General features: G+C 41.8%; 1 protein-coding gene across 2 annotated transcripts in view; it reads left to right on the top strand.

Annotated features, from left to right (window-relative positions):
* TRERF1 (transcriptional regulating factor 1) overlaps positions 1-18,632 on the top strand; it is a 98,841-nt gene that overhangs the window by 11,114 nt on the left and 69,095 nt on the right. For both annotated transcript variants that reach the window (XM_066178360.1, XM_066178361.1), the window contains exon 2: positions 17,464-17,519. The gene's annotated coding sequence lies outside the window, so the exon portion shown is untranslated. The remainder of the gene's footprint in view (positions 1-17,463; positions 17,520-18,632) is intronic.

Genomic DNA, 18,632 nt, shown 5'->3' with positions numbered 1-18,632 from the left:
TAAAAAAGCTATTATTTTTACAACACAGTAAAATATTCTGCATCATTTCCTGGGTTACCCAAATTTAGTAAGTTTAATTTTTTTTGTACTTTCAGATTGTTCTTTCTGCAATTTTTTCTGTTTGGCTGAAGTTTTGTTTGTTTGTTTGTTTTCTTTTATTTTGTGTTAATTTAGCTGAGCATCTTTCGTAATTCTAAGATGCTCTTTCTGATCTTCTGACCTGTTTTGCTTGGCTTGTTTGATCTGTCCTTAGAGAATAGTTGATTTCAGCCATAATCATACCAAAAAAATCCTTTAGAGCTGTTAGAGCAAGATTTTTTTATATATATACTTTGTTTAAAATTACTTCCTCCAAAATAAAAAAAAAAACCCAAACCAAACATCTTGTTGAAGAGTGAGAACCAGACTGTGCTGGCACTGCTGGGTGGGACAGTGCTGAGGGTGCGTGCCTGTACAAGTGGTTTGGCTCACTGCTCTCCCAGTGAGCTGATCCTGTCGAAGGCTTCGAGTCCTCTGGAGAGCAGGAGAGAAGGCTGAAAGTGTTATTAAGTTTTGGGGTTATCTCATGGTGTTTATTTGAAATGGAAGCCAAGCAATTTACATATCTCTGTATCTTGGATCTGAAATAAAAAAGATTTATTTTTTTTTTTTTTTTTTTTTTTTTGCTAGCCTATGTGTGGAAATGACATCACAGCTTACATCAGCCATGCTAAATTCAGAGGTTTTTTCTCCTCCCTGTTGGGTTATTAACTGAGCATTAGCTCTGTGCTGCGAGTCTTCCTTTGCTGACTGTGGCACATCGATAACTTCATCATAAATGTTCTGAATTTTGTGCGACGAGGAGAAAGGAAGATCTGGTGTAAAGCCTTTTGAAACTGATGGGAATGTAGCTCATTTCCTTGCTGTGCATGCAGCCAGACTGGGTGGCCCCCTAATGCTGCGTTGTTCCCAGGATCCCTGCTGCAGCGGAAGCAACCAAAGGACGGCACTGTGCCTTTTGGCACTTCTGGTGACCAGGTCAGGAGTTTGCTTTGGCACATTGTTTGGTAGCTTGTGTCCCCATAACCCTGCAGGTCAAAACCTGCCCTTGTGAGACTGAGTGGGTTTTGAGCTAAAGCTCTCAGGTTTTGGCTGAATGTCCCATGTGCACAGCTGAGCTCCTTGTCAGGGAGTAGAAGGCTCCTCATCTCTACCAGCAATCCCCAGGTTTTGGAGCTGCCCTTCTGGGGTTGATGTAGGGCTACAGCTGTGGTAAAGTGTGAAATGGAGGCATGGGGGTTTCCTGTGAGAGACTGAGGACCTGGGAGAAGGGAAACAGAAATCAAATTAAAGTTGACATTTTGAAAAGTTGATTGCTGTGTTTTTTAATCATAAAGCAATTTTTAAAGTAAGTCACTTCCCAGAGGAAAAATAAATACATTAAGAAAAGGGAGAAATGTGATCCTGAATTTGTGCATTTGTGTGCAGCAGACTTGGTAGCGAGCTGGTGGTGGTACCAATGTGCGCAGAGACAAAGCAAAAGGACAACTATTGTTCTAACTCTCCTGCTAAATTTCCTGCCATGATGTCCTATATGTAGAGCATTTTAATTTATCTTTGCTGTTTTGGGAGGGCTGAGGCTGTGGGGATGGGACTCATCCCAATAACTTTTAAAAAACCCCCGAAACACAGTGAAACAAACTCATCTGACACTTCACTGGATGTGGAGAGATTTCCCTTCTTGTCGTGTGTCCCAATCAGCAGCCCTCTGCCCTGGGAGAAGGGCAGGGGGGCCTCCAGGTACCTCCAGCGGGAAGACTTGCAGGAATAGCTTTGCATGGGGCTCATTGCGTGCGAAAGTTACCGATATCCATTCACGCATATTTTTTTATGTCTCTTTTTCTGCCGTAGTCAAGAGCAAGGGGATGCAGGGGGAAGGTCTGAGGGATGTGCTGGTGGGGCATGTGTTGGTGTAACCCTGTGGGTTTGAGTGGTCGGTGCTCGCACACAGCATGGAGCTGGTGCAGTTACTTGTCTCTTTTAGAGCTTGTGAGGAGCACTTCATTGCTGCAGTTATTTGTATAGCCATATGCTATTTTTTTTTCTTACATATGTTCCCTGATAATTGTCAGTAGCAGGTGCCTGTGAGCCAAGGCGGAGCGGTATTTAAAAATCAGATGCTTAATGGGATTAAAGAATTGTGTGAGTTAAGCACCAGCAAAAAGGCCAGGTTGAAAGCTTTGGCCTCTGAAGGTCATGTTCCTTGCAGGGCTCCAGCGTGATTGGTAGTAGTGCTGGTCTTTCAGCTCCATCATCCACTTGTAGAGATGTGACCTTGAAGAAGTAGTCAGGAGGTCTAGTTTTGGGTCTTCATGTGTAGTTTGGCTAAAGCAGGGAAAACACCAAGTCCCTTCTGATGCATGTATCAGCCCCCAGAAACAGAGTTGGACATGTATTGCATCTCTGCTTGGTGACTTGGGTGGTATGGGGCTGGTTGGAGATGTGACATGAAATCTCTAGTCTGGCAGACTCCCTCTCTTTGAGTCTGCCTTTCTGCCTGTGTTTGTCAAGCATCCTGAGCTGTTCAGGTTGCATAGCTGGTTGCTGTTACATTGCATGTTTGTGCATTGGGTCCCCATAAATCATTGCTGTGATAGTAATTGCTGATGTTGCATCTCCTTCCATCATCTGAGAAACAACCACCAAGAGGAGGATCTGGGGAGACTTGTAGTCACTCTGGAGTTGGAATGATGCAGCTGTGTCTGCTGAAAATCATTTTGGGGCATAGCATGACCAGAATCCCCCAGTATCCATGATATTACTGTCACATAATCTTCACATCTCCACAAATAGCTTTCTGAATTACCACTCCTTCTGTGTTTCAGTTGGGGGGAACTTAGAGCTGGATATAGCAGATGTCAAGGTGACCAACAAGTCAGAAGTATCTTGTATTTCAAAGTGTCAGGAAAGACATAATGCCCCTAACATTCTTTTGTGGGGGGGTTGTTGGTTTGGGTTTTTTTTTTTCTTCATTTCTGGTAAAGAACTAGTAAAATATAGAGCACATATGGAAATGGCAGACGTTGTTGGGTTTTTTGATTTTTTTTTGTTGTCCTTGTTTCTAAAATTAAGCACACAGGAGTTTGTGAGATCTTGCAAAGAATTTAAATCATATTGCACAGTCATGTGTTCAAGGAATCTTTTTAATCTAGTCACATATATAGTGAACAGATCCAGATTTTAAAAAACACTTTGCAGTAAGGAGAGATAAGCCGAACAGGATAAAGACAAAAGGCTGCTAAATATTTTTGACTGTAATTACCTAGTTTAGTTTGCTGCCAGTATTCTGTTATCTTTTTGTTTGGTTGTTCTTCATGTTCTTCCTATGTAAGAAAGAAACTTGTGGTATGAGCTGTTCTGCTTATCCCTTGCATAATGTTGGCAACTGAGAACTGGATCACACGACTTAAAGTAGGTCTGTCTGTGTCAGAAAGCTAACAGTTTCTCCTTCCTGTGGGTGGGCATCCATGCACAGGGGTAGTAAGTTTTTATTCTGTCATGGTGTGTTTCTGTAGTATGTTTCTGGGCTGGATTGTAGGAGGAGGAGTGATCTCGCAGCTTGACCACAAGCGCACTTGGCAGTGCTCACATGGGCAGAGCTGGTTGCGGAATTTGGGTCAGCGGGACAGTATCCTGGTGAGCAGTCTGGCGCAGGACCCTCTAGCTGTGTTAATTTACCCCAATTCTTGCTGCATATACCATGAAACTTTCTTGCATGTTTTTCCTGCTGCATCTGCAGGAGGTCGACCTTGGACTACTACAAAACCTTTGAAATCATTTTGGTGGCATGTCCTACACCACTTCAGAGCAGAAGTGACTCAAGTCAGGCTAAACTTGAAGTTTAGGATTCATAACTGAAGGAGATGTACAGCACGTCATACAACTGTACGTGACATTGTTTTACTTGTTCCTCACAGTAAATTTAATGAGGAAGTCTTGGCAGATACATATATATACACACATGCACAAGGCAGATCTGATGGCAGTGAATACAGGCGTATATGCGTTGTGTTTTAATTGTTTTCTCTTGGGGGTTTTGTTACCGTTGTCCCTTTCACAAACTGTGAACCTGTAATTTTTCGTGTGCTGTTCTTGGGCCCTCTCTGCCAGAGAGGCTCAATCTATCATGTTAAAAGAAATCAATAAAAAGTCTAGAGGTTTATTTATAAAGTAGAGCATAGAGAGAGGGTGCAAAAATTCCATTAAAATGGCAGTTTAGCACTAGCTACATCTCTTTGGGATTAAACTCCAATATTTTAAACTATTAAAATTGTTACAAGAGTGCTTTTAAAGTACCACAAATCACAGTAAAGCTTTCTAGTTGAAACTTGCCTTTATACAGTGCACTAGAATTTAGCTTATATATGTTTTTGGAGTGTCTGATGCTGCCCTCAAACACCATTTTAGCATCCATTTTAGAGCTTTATTGTAGTTAATAATCTTACAGGTTTATCCTCAAGGGGAAATACGTGAATGTAAGAAGTCAGAATTTATTTTCCTTCAGAAATATGAATGTGTGTATGTCTTTGTGCAGATGCAACTCTGAACGAATTAATTATTTCTGAGAAGTCTGTAGGCTTCTAACGTAATTCATCAGGATTGCCTGGCTTGGCACATGCTACTTGGTTACAGGAACTTATAAATCCCAGCAGCTGTGAGCTATTTTATGACATAGCAGTTTTCACCAGTGATGTGATGGTCATCTACTGTGTGTTTTCTATCCAAAGAAATAAATGTGTCCATGTGCTCATAAATATGATACTGGAAAGTTTATGGGATAGTGTCTGTGCTGAACCTCTCAAATATCAGAAACTGTGTGTCTGAAGTGTAAGCTTTGCCTCCACTCGGCATGTTTTTGATTTTTTTTTAATAGCTGAAGAAGATTGATCTTGAAACTGTTGGATTTAAAATGCTAATGACACTGTATAGTTTTGTGTTGTACCATCTTCTGTCCTGGGATAAAATTGTTTCTAGTGGAAATGCCCTTTATTTACTTCCAAAAAAACCCAGAAAAAAATGGTGAACTCTTATTTGGGCCAAAAGTAGGCTTCTCCTCCAGGAGACTGTGCAGGCTGTTGGAGAGCATGGCTCTTGGTAGGGGCCATGGGAGGAGGCTACATAAATGAACATGGCAGAAGGGAAATGAGAAACTCCCAACTCGCCGAACACTTGTGTGAAGTAAAAATATGCACCCTGTCACCCAGTCATGTCCATACCTATAACTCAATAACCCAATTCATTGTTCCTGCATTGTTCATCAATTTTGCTTCTCTTACTGACCCACAGCCTAGTTCTAGTTTACTTCTTGCAGTTGATTTTGAACATTTTCCTCTGTCCTTGTTATGTGGAGTAATGATCCCAGCAAGCTTTAAAACAGCAAAGCTATTAACACTGCCCTTGCACTGTTAATTAACATCTGAAGTTTCAGAAAAAGGGCCCTAACCTGTGTAGTTTCTGTGTGGTGGAGATGCTAAAGGAAAACCACTAAAGCTTACTTTTCTAAGCACAGACAGCTAAAATCTTTTCTGTGAGGTGCTTCTCAGTGTGGAAAAGGAAAGCCTCTAGTTGTGTTATACAGCCCTGAGCAGAAGTGATAGTTAGCATCTCTGCTTTTGAAAAAAAATAAGCAAGTGATGTTAATGAGGATAAAGCAGAAGAGCATCATTCCAGAAAATGGATTTTCCTATGAAGTTGGAAGCCAGCAGCTCACTGAAGCTGGGATTGCAGGTGGGTTAGTTAGGTTTGGCCAAATTGGGTTTGCTGCCAGCTAAGGTTGGCACCCCAACTCTGCTCTTCTGCTGGGGTGGCTCTTCCTCCCCCTGGGCTTGCTCAGGCATGTTGGCCCCCTCACCTCTTGTTGCTGGGCTGTGCCACTGTGCCCAGACCTGGGCCAAACACTGTGATGTAAGGAGGGGAGTCTAGTGAGAGGTATGGGAAGAGGCAAGTGAGAGAAGGCAACACAGCCCAGGGTGTTAAGCTGCAGCCTTTGGAAGGCATTTGTGAGGTCAGGGTGCTGCAGTGGTGTGGAGATTGCCTGAGATAATTTAGAAAGTATTATGTCTGTGAGGAGAAATGAGATTTTCTCCTCTCACTGTGCCATGCTTAGAGAGCTGTTGTGGCTCTGACTCCCTGGCTGTGTCCCTGTAGGCAGAGCTGCTGGTCATCAAGCTTTGAACATCCTGTGGTTCAGGCCACTGGTTTCCATTTCTCCCCCTTCCTCGCTGTGATGGACATATCCCAAGTCTAGCAGGATGTTTGTCTCCTTGCCTGCAACACTGACCTTTTGCAGATCGTAGTAAAGAAATCTGGATGGAGCGTTGGTGGTTGTCGGTGCTATCCTTGAGGAGAATGGGCCTGCAAGGTGGACACCGAGCTGGCTGTGAGCAGGTGGCACACACTTAGTGTAAGAGGTTAAATCTGTTGGATTAGATTGCTTCCGCTTCTAAAATTTCCTTTGGAAGAGCACTGCTTTTAGCCAACTGCTTCTGGGGTGAGTCTGGTCATATACTGGCATCTTTGTGCTGGGGTTGGGGTGTCAGCCAGCTCCTAAAGAAAGTCCCCAGTCCACCTAGGAATATTTTCCTATTAGAGCAATCTGTGGCATGGTGGTGCCCTACTTTCCCCACCTGGGGGTGGGGGAGGGGGACGGTGTGATGTCATTTTTGTGGGTTTGCTTTAGTGAGGAGATGGTGTGTTTTCAGATGTTGTGATGACCTTGCTGAGTCAAACAGCTATTGTATAGTTGCTGGTGACTGGAAAGGATTGTCCTCCTGCAAGTGTGATCTTTTACAAGTTTGAGGTCTGATTGTCATAAGAGCCGCTCTCTTGAGACACTTAAGTAATTATTTAACCAAACTGGCTAAACCACGTGCCTTTGGCTTCAAGGAGTTTTCCCCATCAGGTCTGTTGATCTTACCCTTTCTCAAGATGGTGTGGGAATACCTGCACTTGCCCTCCCCTGTGCTTGGGTTTGAGCTCACAGTAAGTGAGGGAGGATTCACTTCAGCCTTTCTAATGCTTATGGCAGAAGGGAGGAAGTGGTAGATACCAATCTTGCCCTCTCACACAGCCTTCCACATGCATCTTGCTGGTGGCCACCCAAACTGTCCCCCATAGATGCTGCCCTACCATGACTAATTTCCTGGCTTTTAATTTGAAAATGCAGTTATCAAAGTTGTGCCAAGTTTCAGCTTTTCTTGTATATGAAAACCTAGAAAGCATCTTCCTTCTGGGAAGAGGTGTTGGAAATCAGTTGGGTGTTTCTGGTCACTGGAAGACAGGAAGGATTTCAGTCGGTATTGAGGACTTGAATAATTTACTTGGTGTACCTTGATTTCAAAATCAAGACTAAGTGCATTGGAGGTAGCAGATGCAAAGTCTGTCAGGTACAAAGACTAATCAAGGCTGTGCTTGTTAAAGATTTATACTGTCACTTGTAATGCCATAAAAACTGAATATGATTGGTGAGATAATCAACCTGTGTGATAAACAGGTTATCTATCTTTCTTCTGTTGTTTATACAAATACTTTTGTTTGTAGTATTTTGTGGACAGCAGTATTTAATGACCATGCATGTTAGACATAACTGTTGGTTAAACTTCCTTGGGAAATATTTTAACTAATAGATGTACAAACATTTGAATCTAGTAAATTCTTTATGCATTGTTTTCCCAGCTAGAAAAATGTTCCAGTTTTGGGAAATAACTTTCCTTAGTAAGCAAATATTACTCTTAAGGAGAAGATTTTGTATTTTCTTGTGTGTTTTTCCTTTGGGATATGTGTGTGTTTTAAAGAAGAGTGCTGAGTGAATAAAAATCCTTGCTTAAAGTATTGGTGAGTTGGTAATGCAAGGTCAGATATTTGTATTACTTCTATGGCCACTTGTTTAAAAATAAACAAATTGTAAAATGCATTTCATGTATGTAGACAACTACAGATGTAAAATACAAAGCACAGAGTAGAATAACAGAACTAAGCTTTAAATGTAGATGCAATGAATTAACTGAGATGCCTGGGGAAGCAAATTTAGAAAAACAGGTATTGAGATGGCTCCTTTCTTAATTTGAGCAATTGAAATGTCAGAAATTGTCTAGAAGGAAATTTTTATGCCTTGTACAGTTTCAGTGTCTGAAAACTGTTTTTACGAGATTTTGCATTTATTGGTGGAGCTATAAATAAATGCAGAATAATTTTACTGGGCTTCATGGAGTTTTTGCAGATCAGTATCAGCCCAACAGCTCTCAGGGTCTAGCCTCACTTCCTCCTTGGCTGGTAGAATGAACCCAGTTCTTAAAAACTGTGGCAAAACCAGCTGGGCATTAGTCTTAGATATATTGGTTAAATAGGGGCATTTTTGTTTTGCTTTTAATTAAAATATATCTTTTTCAGACAGACAGTTTCCTGGGAATGCTGGGAGAAATGGCTAAGTAAGCAGTTTCCCATTACCAGTCGTAGTCCCAGCGTTTGAAAAAGCAAAATGCAACCTCCCCTCTGGCCCAGCCTCTGAGAAGCCCACCACACAGACAGCCTTCACTCTCCGGGGGCCACCCCAGCCTGAGCACCTCTGAGGGAAATGTGGAGCACAAAAGACTCAGCAGTTTGGTAAATGAAGTAAAGGGGAAAACAAAGTTCTCACTGTTTCAGTGTGAAAATTAAGAGAGAAATATCAGGGTTGGCTGTATGTCAGTCTAAAAATCAAGGTTAGGAAGTTCCTTGGATAGTATGAACTCAGCTCTTTTGGAGAGAACTGCTTTTAGATTGCCTGGCTCTTTAGGAATTGGTTGATAAATTTTAATTTTAGCAAAAAAATGAGTCAGTTGGTTACCTAAAAGAACATTTTCGTTAATGCCTTGCCCCAGTGTAAAACATGTGAAGTTTAAAAAAAAAAAACAAACCACTTTTTTTTCTGGATTTCTTCTGTCTTTAAAATTGTCTCTATGATCTGACAGCAAGCTGTGAAATGGTTGTGATATTCACTATCTTACGTCCCGATCAAGACTCCATGCCAAGGAGTGCAATCGTGCGATAAGCAGAGTAGTGAAACACGTCTTAATTGCTGCATACTCCATTTAGCTGCTTTCCAGGGCCCTTTTCTCATGAAGTTTTGCAGGATCAGGACCATGAATTAGCTTCTCCATACATTGCTTGTGACCCTTGACTGAACAGGGTAAAGGAAAAGAAAAGATAGACTGTGTACTCATAGAGACATAGCAAATAAGAGGATGGTTCGCCTTTTATTTTAGCTTCTGGAAGTGCAACTTTTATTGAATTGCTGTTAGGGGAGGCTTGGCGAGATGTAAAATTGACTTGTCCTGACTTTCTCCAGTGATCCCAAACACTGCAGTGCTGTGGTGCCTGTCCTGTGTTTCTTGGGTTAAGAAAAGTGAAGCGAGGCAGCAGGAAGCAAGGATGTAAACTTCTCAGAAGCAGCAGGAAAATAATGACATCACTGTTTTTTTGAACTCTGAGCAATCTTAAAGTTCTAGAGCCGTTTTCATCATATCTATTTCATGAGGAAAAATGTGTATTTTTGATAGCACTTGGTGCGATCATGTTCTTAACTTTTTACAGTGCTGGCATTTACAGACATGGCAACTGCTTTGAAATAGTGTTTCTTTTATTACAAACCTGATTAGTTGGGAGGGAATGGGAATTAGAAATTTTTATAGCAAGTACTGGCAGTATCTCACGCCCCCCCTTTAAATATCTTCCGCTTTTATTTTTTTTTTTATTTGAAGTCTTTATGTGAGGTGCATGTTATCCACTGAAATAGAAGTACATGAGGCAGTTGGAATTCGGCATTCTTGTGAAGTAATCTGTTTCAGCAAAAAAAGGCTGTGAAACTTTTAATAAAAAGTAAAAAAGTTCTGAAAGTTTCTGACTCTGGAAACCCACTTTTTTCTTCTAAAAATTTTACTTTCTGGTGTAATTCTTTAAGAAGGTTGTACTGCTTTTGAAAAAAATGATGCTGAATGAATATCATGGGATAATACAGAAGCCTTTGTAGGATGTTCACTGACCTACCTAAGAAACCCAAGAGAGATAATTACAACCTTTGGTAGTCTACATGTAAATGCATTTTGCAAACGATTTTCCGTGCAAAAAATCCAAACCAGTTACATTGTGGAATCTGGACTGTATAAGAGATGCCTATTTCAGGTAATTGTTGATGAGTTCCAGATTAAAAAAATAAATTATGGCATATTAAATCATTAAGCATCTTTACTAGGGTGTAAGGAAGATTTATGGTGCAGTGAAATGTTGCTGAAACCTGATTTAGAACTTGACAAATCTGGTTTTATAGGGTTGAATTATAAGGGATACCTCATTACTTGTGGGGAAAATTTCTTTTGTTGTTATTTTTGGCACCCTGGTCTTCTCTTTGGTTGGGCTCTGCTCTGTAAAAGCTGCTTTGGGCAAGATGTCTCAGCTGATCCTTTTTCAAGGGAGCTGTGCAGGATGAAGTCATAATTAGGGATCACATCCTGGGAGGCCTTTCTTACCACGTGTGCTTGCTGACTTTTAAGTTAAATGTTTGCAGTCCTCATTGCTCCTCTCGACCAGAAATGTAGTTTTTCTTAAAAGCACAGAATTGTACTTCATTGTCAGATATTCCTTACTGATAGAGAATATCTGATACTGTATATACAGTATCAGTAGTTATAGAAAATCTAGTGACACCAAAATTACGTGTGTGCTGCCTTTTTTTAATCCTCTGTTCCTTTCTTCTGCATGCAGGCCTCTTGATTGCACGAGGGCATGCTTTGAACTTAAAGAAAGAGGCAATTTATGTGGAGTGTGACCTGGCATTATGGCTTGCAGAAGTAAATAAATAATATTATTTTAAAAAATTCTTTTTTCAGTTTAGGAAGTCTATGAAAAATTGGGGGTAGCAAATGCTTCGATCCTCTTTGGAGACTGCTGATAGTATTCTTACAGTGCTGTTTACTGGATCTCAGTTGAGGAAAAAACCTGGAATCTAAGTTTGTGCATTCAACTAAACTGAAGAGGAAATTTTACCTGGAAATAGTGTTTCTTCATAGGGTAATACAGAGTTTTTTGTGTGCATTGTTTTCCCTGCTGCACTGACATGCGGAGATATTGATCTTAAGCCAATTGCACACACATGTAACTGCAGTCATCTCTGTGCGCATACAGGAGCATGTGACAAAGGAAAACAAAACCACAGGCTTTGAGTTCAGACAGTAAATCTTTCCAGGACCTTTTCTCCCCATTTCTGTGAGAAAGAAGTCTCAGGTTCTCCTGATGCGGTGTGTTACCTGACTCTGTGGCTCCACAAGTGTGCTTTCTGAGGTGGTGTACCTGCCACACGGGGGGAGCAAGGCATTGCTGGATGGTTGATGTGGTCAGGTTTAAGTAGCAAAGGAAAAGTTTACATTTAGGAGACTCTCATATTGAATACTTCAATGACTTACTGGTAAGCACAGCTTCAAAAGTTTTAGGAGAGTCGCAGTTTGGTGTGTGTTGAGTGTGCACTATGTTATGCACTTAGCTTCAACTATAAACCATTTGCTGGGTTTTAGTAACTCTGATGTTTAGTCTTTGGCCCCCCCCTGTTTAGACATTAGTAGCCAAGTGTTTTGCCTCTGTATGTAGCCATAAGTTGCACTTCTTTCTGATGTAGTCATCAGATCAAATTATTTATAAAATGAGGACATCCTTTTGGACTTCATGTGTAAACAGTCTTAAATATGTGCACAGGCAGAGAGATTCTTCTCTGTTTATCCACAGTTGAAGGCTAAACATTAATAAATGCTAACATTAAATAGTGGGTTTTTTCCCCCCCCTCATTCCTCACTGAAATTTTCCCTTTAACGTTCAGATTCCTTCTCTAGATTACCCAAAGAACTTTCCCCTCGCCCTTGATCAAGATACTGGTTGCAGTATGTCTCTGCTACTGTATTGTGAGCTAGAATAAGCAAGTGGTTCCTCTGGGCTGGTTCCTGCTGGACAGGTATTAATGTAATCAAAACCACGTCTGCAGTGCTGGCACGTGTGTTTGTGGGCAGGATCTGCTGTCTTCAGGCAATATGGTGACTCCAGGACTCTTACCAGGACTCTGGAATTGCCGGTGAGAACTGGCAACATGCCACCTGCTCACCAGAGCACCGCTTAAAATTTCCTTGGAGCCAAGTTGGTCTTGGGCTTGGCTAATTTCTCAGATACTTCAACAGGCAACAAATCTGTAGTATGGATTTGGGGTTGGTGGAGAGGGATTCTCAATAAAGATCAGGGATGACTGATGATGGCTCAAACTGCTGCAGCAGAGAGACTCTCCTTTTGCTGTCTCTGCTTTTTGAATATGTTTTGCTGGAGACCTGGGAGCTGCCCACCCAAGAGGCTGCCTTCAGCTGGAAGGGGAGATGGAAAAGCAAGCTGTAAAATGGAGTTTAAGAAATGTGTGTCTTGCATAGGTCTTAAAGGGACTTAATCCTGCCAGGGTAATTTCATTTGTGTGTTTGTTTCAGCATTCTGACTTTTCTTTTTTGCCTATTTTAACAAAACTTGAAACACCCTCTTAGCCAATGACAGCAAGGTTTGCAAATCAAAACCAAATCTGAGCATAGCACTACACTTGAGTGAGCTGTGCTAATCTAAGACAAGCTTCTGTTTCCTGCTTGGAGCTTCTGCCCCATACTCTCATTTGGCACATGTGCAGCACTGACTGTGTGCTGACAGGCACCTTTGAGGCACAGATCAGTTAAAGAAGTGTCTGTGGTAGCAACTGCTCCAAGCTTGGTATTTCTTGTGCTTATTGGCCACCTACTCATGGTTAGGAAGTAGTTTTTTGGAGTCATGTAGGCTAGAGAGAAGTCCTACATGTGTGAATTAACGCCCATAATGGAGTGGTGTCAGGTCCTTTTTGTGTTCTTATGATTAGACAAAAAGCTTAGTCTGCCAATGAAAGTATTTCCCATAAGAAGTCAGGGTGCAAGCAGTGTGTGAGCAGAATATTTTAGGCAGTGAATATGTTGAACTGATGGAGTCCTGCAAAGCCCAGCATTGCGGTTTGCATAAAAACAGCCCCTTAAAGACCCTGTGGTCTCATGTTCTATCAGCAGCTCTATGACTGACTTTCACTTTCCATACAGTATGAGAAGAGATAGAGAAGAGAATTTGCCATCAGTTTTCTCTCCGTGCATTTTTCCAGACAGTTTGGCCTCAACAAATTGTACAGCCTCCTTCTTGTCTGCGTGGGAGAGTACAGACTGCTGCTGGAGGCAAGGAGGAGAGATTAACATTCATCTGTTCTCTCCCTGCTCGCTTTTCCATCCCGTGGGCATGGGAGACTTATGAATGTTCCACTCCTTTGGGGTGTGTTTCTACTCACTGCCCTAATGGGAAGACCACAGAGACGCCGGTAAGGTTGTGCAAGTTTCACATTACTGATTAAATAGGCATATGAGGAAGTCAAATGCGGTGTTTCCCTAGAAGGGGTCAGAGAGGAAGATGGAAGGACTGGCATAAGCCTTGGGTTGCTCGCTTGCTCAGAGATCTCCTTTTCCAGAGTCTGTGCACATTGAGGTCTTCATGCCATGGGTCTTCCATGAAAAGCGTGGTTTTTTGACACACTTTGAAAAGTCTGTTCCAAGCAGAGATACTTGTTTCTTTGATCTTTACTCTCTGTTTTAATGTTGCATGTACAGCCAAAAAATATGAAGGGGAAAGAAATGATGGGAGGGGTTTGTTTATTTTTCTTTTTTTTTGTTTTTTTTGAGGAAGTTTTTTTGATGTGGAAGCTGTAGTTGATGCTGTATAAATGTGTACAGTAGCCATACATAGAAATGGTTGGTAACACTCAAATGTAGTGAGGAGTTTTACTTTCACTTTGTGGCATTGTGTGGGACAAAGGCGGGTTTTGCAAACCCATCTTTCTGAATGACCCTGCTGCAAGGGGAGCTCTCTGCTACCGTTGTCCTTTGGTACCCATTTTCCCTCCCTGGGAGTCAGGTACCTGGTGGGTGCACACCAGGAGGGGTGATGGATCTGCTTGCTCCTGCTCCCTTCTGCACAGCACCAGCCTGCCTGTGCAGGAACAGCAATGGCCTCCTTGTCCTCAGCATCTCCTGCTGCTGCCAAATGAAGGGGTCTCTCTCAAATAAGAGCCAGGTATTCTTTCTCCTGCTGCTCCCCATCCTAAATGGGGCATGGTTGACAGTCAGCATTTACTAATGTAGCTCTATGGAAGGTTTGTTCTCCGTGCAATGGAGTTGGGAGGTCTTGCTCCTTCTTCAGTTAGTTGTTCCTGCAGGAGAGAGGGCAGTAGGCCTCTTCCCATCTTTTCCAGTGCTAGCCACTGCCTAGTGGCATGTGATGAGCCAAGGGCCACTGCCACTGGCCGGGAGGTGATGGAGCTGCCAGCGTGGACAGCGGTTGTGAGAATTGCAGAATCTGGGAAGCCTTACGAGTGGGCAATCAGCACCTTGCATGAGGTGGTGGAAGAGTATCAAAAATGTGGGAATTTTTTTGCAAGTTAGAGTGAGGATTTTACCTGGGATAGCATGTGTATTGCTCACAGTGGCAGGGAATTTCTACTGAGCTTGTTTGAACTTCTGAAAGGATGTTGCTAACAGGCATCGAGTGTGGTGAGGTCAGTACAAGAAGAACAAAACCTCCCATTCAGATAAAAGCAGGGAAAAGGAAATACTGCCACGTGTGGGATGGCTTCAGGCTAAACTGGTCCGTGCAGTAATGTGCGCAGCTCTCAAGAAACGTACTATGGGTTTGAGCTTCCCAGCTCAGACAGGTCTATGTTCATGTTCCAGGCTTTGGGAAAGCAGGAACGTCACCATCTGTGTCCTACTTCATTTGAAAAAGAAAATTTTAAAAAAATCTTGAATGCCAGCCATCTGCTGATATTGCATCCAAACTTTATCCCGGTATCTGGGGGCAGAAGAGGAAGACAGTTTCTTAGGGGAGAGGCACTGTTCAAAGAGAAAGAGCTGCCTGTACCTGGGGTACTCCTGGATTCAGAAACCATCAGAGGAGCATGTGTAGGATGGCTTGGCATCTTGGTCCAGCCACTTTCTGTAGTACCAAAACAGTCTGTCGTAGAGAGAGTGAATCTGAGTCCCATCCTGCTGACAGTTTGCAACACTTGGTTTATGGATTATTAAGAGGAGATTTTAACATTTCTGTGAAGTGGATGCCCAGTGATGGGTGGTTAAGAGCCACCATACTGATGTTTGACACAAAAAGATAAGTCACTTTTTCCTTATAGCCTGGTCATTTGGCATAATGTTTCAGAAATACGTTGGGTTGTTGTTTTCTACAAGCTGCCTATGAAAATAGGCCCGGAGTCTCAGTGGGAGACTCATATGGGCCCTTGGCTGGACACAGAGCAAGAGCAGACTTGCTTCTCTTAAATTCTTATAACAGATCTCCCCCAGCAAATGCCCACTGAATTTTGATTTGGTTATGAAGGTGCTTTTTCAACATATCATTTTTCTATGTTGTGTTCTCTTCTCCTTTGTATTACAGCAGTTGAGTGCTGCTTCTGTCCTGATGGTTCTGTGTGAATGTGAACACAAGTAAGGCAGTAGAGAGTTAAAAAAAATCCATTAATTAAAATATTTACATTGGAAGCTGCAAAACATTTACTCTTTGAGTAAAACAAACTTCCCCATTGTTCTTGTATGATTGCTACGGTTGCTCTGAAAATAGCCAGGAAGAGGTTGTGCTCTGAGGAATTTTACTGTGTTGACAGAGGAATAGGAGGGTAGGGATGCTGAAGTGGGCTCTTGGTCAGTGGCTCTCTTTTGTTCAAATCTTTCTGTAACGTGGACAGAAGATCTTTTCTTCCTAAGGAAAAAACAAAAAAAACTAACCAAACTAATTTAAAAGAAAAAACAAACCCCTTAGTGATGTAACTGTGTTGTCACATTATTCTGATAATGCCAAAAAAATTAATGATCATCAGTAGAATCTGAGAAAATGGTATTCACAGGATGAAAGGTTTATGTTTTAGCACTTAGTGTGTCCTAGTGTACACTTAGGGGAAAAAGCAAGCACCCCAGAGCTGGCATTTTGGACTCTGGCTGGGGTCCCCCATGCTGCCATCCCCATTTTGCTGGTGGGGAAATGGCAGTGCAGTGTGGTGAAGGATGTCACCTCTCTGTGGCACTGAGCACCTGTGGGTTCCTGCTGGGGTCTGTTGGCATCCTGGCTGCAACTGCTCGGTGTTGAAAGAAAGCCAAGTGAGGTTGCACCTGTTTTTTTACTTTAGGCACAGGGATACCTTTAGTAGCATCACTACAGGAGAGGCAGGCTAACATGAAAACTGTTTGCTTCAAATCCTTTAATTCCCACTGTATCTCCCCCCAGATAACTGGATTGAAAAATTAAGCATTGTTTTTTAATAGTATTCTGTTGTGTGCCATTTCGCCATTGCACATTTCTTACCTTTTCCACTTTGACACTGAACTAACAGGCTTCTGAACTTTGTGGCCAGGACACTGGAAGGGCTAAAAGAATGTGAAGGGATTGGTTTGGTTGGTTTTTTAGGTCCTTGATTCACACTTCTCACTCTAGGCAGACTCAGAGCTTTTCAGGTTGCCAAATGGGAGGTCTCTCTTCTGCCCTGGTGACTCATGGACTGTCTGGATTGCAGGTCATGTCGCCTCTTCTTAACAGTGCCGTGGCAAAGCATTTGTTCAAGCCTGAGTCTATCCAGACTGTAAATTTTATTGACAATTTTAAGGTTGCAAATTTGTTGGTTAGGTGTGTGGTGTTCTTTCGTCTGGTCTCAAGTATGCCAGACTGTGTCATGTCTACCTACATTATAAAAACACCTTGGTTGCTTTGAAAGGTTGGTCTGTAAAGGTGTTAGGAAATTAAATGTACTTGTTTGGGGTAGGTATCATTTAAACTGGAGCATGAGAGTTTTGTTCCATCCGTTTCTTGCATGCTTTACTGTTTTTTAAGAGAGGCTGCATGCTGACAGTTTCTTGGCCTGGAGATAAGAAGTGCTACTTACCCAGGTTTGATGATCTGATGGAAAATTGTCTCCACGATGTATAACACCGCTGGGATTATTTCTAGCCATTACCGTTGTTCTCATTTTACAACCGTTCACATTATGTAATTTGATGCTCATTTAATTTAATGAGAGGATGCCGCAGACTTACTTATGACTCTGCAGGACAACCTGTACACTTTGGCCACCTCTGTTAGCCCTGCCAAAGGAGGAAGAGCATGTTTCTTACAGGACATGTTACAACATCCTTAATACCTTTATTATCCACGCTTCCCAGATTGCTGCAGATGGGAGGGCGACTTGCCTGGGGTGTAGATTATATTGGAATGGCAGGAGAATTTTAACTTTTTTTTTTTCCTTGAACTGCATCTTAGACTTCTGTTGTAAGGTTATCAGGAGGTATTAATGGGCTTTTCCTTTTGTTGCAGATGGAATTTCATGACTTGATGTGTTTTGAATAGGACGAAGAGATGTGTCTGATAAGGTAAGAGAGGGTAAGATAAACATGTTCCTACACAAAACTGTCACATTAGTTGGTTTTTTGGGTTGAAGATTTTTTTTTTCCCCTGGCAGAACCCTGCAAGTAATTGTGATAATTATTTTTAAGTTAAATCTGCCTCTAAGCCTCTAAGCAGAGGCCATCTCTGTTCTATACAGCTTTTAACCAGTTCTTTCTCTTGGTGAACTGGTGTACAAAGGCCAGCAGACAAAAAGCAATGCCCTTGCAGGCACAGGGGTTAGCAAGATAGTCATGCAATCATTTTAGAGCTTCGGGGTTTTTTTAAGTAACAGTGGATGTAGAGGAGTTTTTCTTAAATTTTGAGGTACTGCCTCCCGCCACATCCCCACCCCAGATATTTAAAAGCTCAAAAGATCTTTGAGCTGTTTTAACTTCTGCACTTTAAAACTTGTTTTTCTTGTTGCAGGATTTTCAAATTTGGACTGGTTTTTATTAGGACAGAGTATATATGAGAAGAAATGCTCTAGATTTGAGTTTGAAATTTATATTTGCTGTCACTAATGTGCTGAAGGAGCTGCAAGTTTTCTGGTCTTTTAAAATTTATCTTCTAATAGTGTTTTTAAAGGTAATGTTTGGGTGGATACTTTTTTTTCTTTTGGTTTCCACTTCAGAGGTTTCCACTGTTAGGGAGGAGTAGATGTCTCTAAAACTCTTAGGTGTTGGGAGAACGATATTCAAACAACAAACAGCCAAGCACAAAAGTAGCATTACCTGGGGATTGTCACAGTCTTTCAATGTACAATCCACGCTGCAACTATCCAGCTCTATCACTTGTTTGTTTCATTTTTGTCTCCCCCTTCTTCCTGAGTCTTGTACCATTTACAGGCCTCAAAAATCCCTATTGTTCTTTTTGGCTCTTGGTTGAAAAATGTCATGGAAACAGCTAAATGCATGATGCCATTGTATGAGAATCAGGACTAAATGACTTCTTCCTTGGATTCAGACTTTTCGCTCTTGTCGACGGTCTTGAGTTTTCTTTGGTTTGTCAGGGTTTTTTTGTTCTTTTTTCTTTTAAGTTTTTTTTTCCATGTAGAGTTAGCCTTTGGAGGATGGCTGCTCAAGCAAGAACTGAAAACG

The sequence above is a fragment of the Chamaea fasciata genome, unplaced genomic scaffold (genome assembly GCF_029207755.1).
Source record: "Chamaea fasciata isolate MVZ Bird 193981 ecotype frontalis unplaced genomic scaffold, bChaFas1.0.hap1 SCAF_3, whole genome shotgun sequence".
Taxonomy (NCBI): domain Eukaryota; kingdom Metazoa; phylum Chordata; class Aves; order Passeriformes; family Sylviidae; genus Chamaea; species Chamaea fasciata.
The sequence above is the reverse complement of the archived record's forward strand: the minus strand, read 5'-3'. Positions and strand labels throughout refer to the sequence as shown.